This window comes from Mus musculus, chromosome 3 (genome assembly GCF_000001635.26).
Source record: "Mus musculus strain C57BL/6J chromosome 3, GRCm38.p6 C57BL/6J".
Classification (NCBI taxonomy): domain Eukaryota; kingdom Metazoa; phylum Chordata; class Mammalia; order Rodentia; family Muridae; genus Mus; species Mus musculus.
The window spans coordinates 75,236,559-75,242,356 of record NC_000069.6 but is presented as its reverse complement, the minus strand read 5'-3'; positions in this window follow the sequence as shown (position 1 = coordinate 75,242,356).

The window sequence follows — 5,798 nt, the reverse complement described above, 5'->3', positions numbered from 1 at the left end:
TAAAGTACTCTGATATATAAAACATAATCCTACATTGTTGAAAAGTTCTAAGATAATCTGATATCAGATTTATTTGCTAGGGGCTGATAGTTCAGTTGGTAAAGTGTTTGCCTTGCAAGCATGAGATCCTAGGTTAAATTCCCAGGACTCAGGTTAAAGAGAATCAGAAGAGGAAGGAAGGTGACCAGTGAGATAGTGTATACAAATAAAGGACAATGATACAAAAACATGGAAATGTCATAAAAAACCCATCATGTTCATAATTGCTAAAAGTTTTGAGAAGCGTGATTCCTGTTCTCATTTTCTAGTAAGTTTCTGCGATAAAACACTGTGCTAAGGAATACAGCAACTCATTGAGAGAAATAAAGGCAGGAACAAGAAACAATGAATGAACACTGCTTTCTCAACAAGCCTTATAATACAGCCCAGGACTCCCTGCTGTGGAGATGGCGCTGCTTACTGTGGGTTGGGCTCTGCTATATCAAGTAGCAATCAAGAAGCTGTCTCAGAAACCTGACTGAAGCAATTCTTTACCTAGATTCCTTCTTCCTGGGTGAGTCAAGTTAACAATGAGACTAACTAGGTTAGTCTTAGGCTCTCAGATCTAATATCTGAGCCTTCAAAGAAATCAAACATTGCTAAATTTCAATAAAACTTCAGAGGTTTTAGAATTTTTACCATTTTCATGATAATTTTGGAAAGATTTTTACAGTTGTTTGTCATGACTATTTTGATAGAGAACTTAATAATAATAACTACCCACATTGAACCCTAATTATATTACAGGCAATGAAATAGGCAATCTAAGTACATTATGCTAACTATAGCCAAAATCTAGGAAATACTATTATCTTGCTTCCCAGTGGAATCTATGACTCAATGAACTTCTAGAAATTAGTTAATGGCATAAAAATAATAATACAGTGGATAAATGTGGATTCATAAGTATCTTCTCTAGAAAACTAACCCTTTGTAGAAAGGGAAAATCAATTTCTTTCTGACCTACATAGTTTTTACTTGGTACTTCCTGTAAGAAAAGTAGAATAAGAGAAGATAAGCAAGTATATTAACATATATTTTATGCATATATAGAAGAAGCCTACTGAGAAATGAATAAATTTCAAGTTTTATGATTTGAATGATAACTTCTATACAGCATCTTTGAGAAAGGACAGTTAAGTTTGGGGGAAATTGAAAGACACAGTCTTGAGTCTATAAGAGCTGGCATTATGTCAGAAGTTAGGTAAATAGTACATAGAGGCTTACTGGTAAAGTGTGTTATCCAGATATCCGTGATGCCTTCACTAGTCTGGACATGTTTAAAGCTCTCTTCTGTGATCAACAATTGTCATCCTGGTAGCAAGACAACAAGATTCCCTCTATAAATGCACTTTCTTCTAAGGTAAATTGCAGGGGAAGTAGAGAGCTTTTCTTGTGTTTGCTTCCAAGCTGTGTTTAGATAAAAATAACCCACATGATACTCAGCATGAGGAACTGAGTGCAGATCCCAGAGCCCACATGAAAAGCACAGGATGTTGCTGTGTTACTGCTGTGTTACTGTGTTACTCCGGTATTACTGTGTGACTGTGTGACTGTGTGACTGCTCTATCACTGTGGAGGATGGGTGCAGGATCATCACTGGGGCTTGATGGTCACCAGCCTAGCTCAGATTCCATGAGAGAACTTGACTCAGTAGAATAAAGTGAAGAGTGATAGAGCAGGATACCTGACATCCTCCTTTGAACTCTAGTGCATGGACAGGTACATACACATACATGTGGACATATATCATACAGATACCTACATATAAAACTCATGCTTACACATGCACAACATCACATCCATAAACATCCAAAATTAAAAAAAAAAGAAATACACTTTGTGCTTTCAGAAAGAATGGGGCTCAGTTGAGAATAGATGTTCTCTTCATTAAGAAATGGTATGTTTTCTAATTTGCCTGTATTACTGGACAATTATTGTAATCCTCTTCCAGGTTCTACATTTCAGTCTGGTATGGGATTTCATTTATTAATTTCCCAAACATTAATGGAGCTCACGCCAGCCTCCGGGCACTGTTCTGGGCCCTAGTTATAACTGGGAACAAAACTAACAAGGTCTCTGACCTCAGAGGTCAGAGGAGCTGTTGCTGGTTGCTGACAAGCAGTAAACAGGGGGCAAATACAGTAAGAAGCTGACGTGAAGTGGTGAAATGAATGTCCTTAATAAAGACAACGATTAGGAAATGAGAGACGCTTTAATAATTGAGGTGCTGTAATTAGGTGAAGCTAATTTTAAGTTCAAGAACATGTTTTTGAAAATAAAGTACGTTTGCTTTTCTTCAATAAAATTTGCTAAATGCTTATCTTTAATTCTCTACTATGGAGCCAAGTATGTTCTATGGAAGATTGATTTTTTTGTTTCTTAACTTCATTCTCTTTACTGGTGTGTTATTTGCCTTAAAAGGAGAGAATTTTAGCTGCTAAGGAAGAGAGACAACTTTTTGGTGTGCGTTCAAGCTACATAGTTCCTGCTTGACTCTGACCTGGAAGCACGGTTGGCAATTTACTTCCCAGATTAGCTCTTTCAATCTCCCCTTTCAATTGTAGTGAATTCAGTAGTTAAAGTAGCCCTACATCATGATGACTACATCTGAAATATGTAACTTTTTCTTTAAATAAATATGGACCTGGCATTAAATAAATGAATATGAAGTAATTTTCAGTGTCATAAAACTTTTTGAAAACATCAGGGTTGGGAAAGGTATGTCACCATACGTTAAATATCATTAAAATAATGCTTTTTATAAACATTACTAGATGATACATTTTTATTTAAATCATATATTGTTTCTGTCTTTAAGACAAAATATTCATTCAGCTGTGAGTATTCCAGTGGACATACTGAAATTGACTTCTATTGACACTATAGACTTTAGGGAAGATTTTAGAGGCATCTGTGATATGAGGAAGCAGGAAGTCAAATAAGGAGTAATTAATTTTGGGGGATAAGTTTATAAAATTCTCCTGAATTAGATAATCACCTGGAAACCCATAAAGACATAGAGAAAACTCAAGGGTGGTATCATTAGAATTTTTCACTTTAAACTTCTTAAAATAAAATAAGTTCTCACAGCCCCTGAGCATAGAAATTTACCCTCTGAGGGAAATAGAATAATGGGCCAGTTTGGGAATGGCTTCCTGCATTTGGAGAGGATGTGGTTTTCTGCCTTTGCTTGCTCAGAGCACGTTCTCCTGTATACATCTTTTCCTCAGACCATCACAGGTGCACGTGTGATCATCTCTAAATCTGCAGCAAAAGAGGAAAAAAAAATCTAGTTTCTTCTGCCTTCTTTTGTTGCAGGTGACCCTCCTGAAAGCATGCTATTGAGGAGACATTCTTCACTCTTTAACATCATGTTTCTTGGCTTGTCACCTCGATTCTCTTGGGTTTCAGTGTCCTAACCTGTACAGAAAAGAGCTAGAAATTCTATTTTTAAAAATCTTTATTCCCAACCTTGGATTCCTCAAAAGAGTCTCATATTTGAACTAATTCCTTTGTGTTATAATTGTTATAAGCAGTGAGTTTTTTTGTTTTTGTTTTGTTTTTTTTTTTTTTTTTTTTTTTTTTTTTTTTTTTTTTGCAAAAACAAAACAAAAGAAACAACAAACAAAATACTTAACTTCCTAGAATATTCCCCTCACTGGGATCTTGGTCCATTACATTGTGAACATTTGTAATATTTTCCTTAGAGATCTGATAATTCTTAATAATGCCTCTGCGATGTTAGAGATTGAACCCAGGGCATTGTGCTTGTTACCATATCCTACCCACGAGCTATATCCTCAACTTTTTCTTTGATATTTAATTTTTATTGCTTTCATTTGGCAAGGACATCTAACTAGTATGTTTTTATGTCCAGAGGTTATCTATGCAAAGGTATTGATGGTCAGTGGTCGCTTCGGAAGGAACATTATTTCACCTTTCCATAACTTAATCCACAGAGCCTTGTAATTGGCCCTTAGCAGCACATTATTATGTAGAGGAAAGTAAGTATTCAGTGAGCCCAGATTATGATGAAACAAATAGACTGCTCCAAATGCTTTCTTTCTTCTGCACCATCTTGATGCTAATCAATTACAGTTATCCTGTAGATCATATTTAGAAGATGACAGACCTGATACTTCCAATTTCTTCCAGGATACCTCTACAGCACGGATAACACCAAACAAGAAGAGCTAGATCACACTGTGGTATGAGCAGAATTCCATTTTCATTGCTTTTTAAGGGATTCTATGTGCCAATAGCTAGTGTTCTTTTTTTTTTTTTTGTGCCTTTATCAAGGTGTTTCATGTTGGACAGCAAATCGCAATCATCAACACAGACATTGCAGGCCAGAAAGAAGGGGTGATAGCTCAGTTGTGAAAACATTGGTGAAGATTTTGCCTATGAAAACTTATAGACCACATAAACACATTTCAACTATCCATCCGGAAACTATATTTCATATCTTTTAGAGACTGATAAACTGTGGAGATAGTTTTAAGAAGTGAAATAGGAATTTAGAACTGGTGTTGCATATGGGCTGTACTGATTAAAAAAGCAAGTTTGCCTGTGTTTCATTCTCTGTTCATCACTCTTATTAGATATCAAATTAAAGGTGATTATAAAAATCTCTTATGGCAGAGAGCACAGGATATATCAGACATGGCCCCTGAGTGTGAATCATACTGAGCCTGTCTTCTGTGTTACCATACTGTGAACTTCACTAAGAGCAACAAACACAGAACCTGGCTCCAGGTTCCTGGGGTTAGACAGCATTTAGTGTGTGTTGGTTACCCTGATATTTGAAAAATGATGAAATGACATTCTGGAATCTTTTCTATTTCCAATCTCACTAATTACATGACTATGTTCAGTAATAACATTCTATAACATTTTCCCATGCAAATTTTTTTTTTCTCTATGACAATAATGTCTTTTCTCCAGAGAGAAGAAAAACATAAAACATAGAAAATAGAAAGCTCACTTGGGATGCATTGTGGGCAGTCACACATGGTTTCCTTGGTTGAAAATAATTTTTGTAATAAAAGAGAAAACTTCTGAGAGAGAGAGAGAGAGAGAGAGAGAGGGGGGGGGGAGGGAGAGGGAGAGAGAGAGAGAACAGCAGCAGCACAGGTTAGCAGCACAGTTTTGAATAAGAAAACCCATGCCTGTTTGTAAGAGATGATGACCTTTGTCTTAGGGTTCCCATTGCTATGAAAAGACACTATGACTGAGGCTGCTTTCCTAAAGGAAAACACTTAATTGTTTCTGGCTTACAGGTTCAGAGGTTCAGTCCTTTATCATCATGGAGGGAAGAATGGCAGCACCCAGGCAGGTATTGTGTGGGAAGAGAACATCTTGTTCTTAAGGCAAACAGAAAACTTTACCCAGGCAACTAGGAAGAGGGTCTCGAAGCCCACCTCCACAGTGATACACTTCTTCCAACAAGGCCACACCTATTCCAGAAAGGCCATACCTCCCAATAGTGCCACTCCCTGGGTTAAGCATATTTAAGTCACCATAGCCTTGTCTTGTTAATAATACTTGAAAGCATGTTTTTAAATGCATCAGAGAAAATTAAGAACTGACTTGAGCAAGTTCTTTATGGGCATTTATAGAATCTGAAGCAGATTTTCCTTTGGATTATAGACATGACAGACCTGAATCATTTGATTTTCCATGATTTGTGTCACAGTATTTGTGTTCTTACATCCATGAGAATGTTCAGAAGAAAGTTTTTATGGTCGTTCCCTATA